Source organism: Octodon degus, unplaced genomic scaffold (genome assembly GCF_000260255.1).
Source record: "Octodon degus isolate 3935 unplaced genomic scaffold, OctDeg1.0 scaffold03159, whole genome shotgun sequence".
Taxonomy (NCBI): Eukaryota; Metazoa; Chordata; class Mammalia; order Rodentia; family Octodontidae; genus Octodon; species Octodon degus.
In genome coordinates, this window is record NW_004527735.1 from 3,267 (window position 1) to 3,839 (window position 573).

Sequence of the window (573 nt, forward strand, 5' to 3'; positions counted from 1 at the left end):
TTAATAACTGAGTAATACTCCATTGTGTAAAAATACCACATCTTTTTCAACCATTCCTCAGGTGATGGGCATCTTGGTTGTTTCCAAGATTTGGCTATTAAAAATTGTGCTGCTATAAACATAGGTACACATATATCACTATGATATGATGTTTTCAGATCTTCCTGGAAAATTCCCAGTAGAGGAATAGCTGGTTTAAATGGGATTTCCAGTTCAATATTTCTAAGGAGTCTCCACACTGATTTCCATAACGGTTGCACCAGTCTATATTCCCAACAGCAGTGCAGAAGGATTCCTTGTACCCCAAGCCTCTCCAACATTTGTTGTCAGGTGACTTCTTTTTGATAGCCATTCTTTCTAAGGTGAGATGTTATCTCAATGTTGTTTTAATTTGCATTTCACAGATGGCTTGTGATGTGGAGCATTTTTTCATATATTTATTCACTCCTTTAATTTCTTCCTCTGAGAAGCATGTGTTCATCTCGGATGCCCATTTAAAGACTGGATTGGGTCATTAAATTTTGGGGCCCTAGTGTTTTTTAGTTCTCTATAAATTCTAGAGAGCAGACCTTT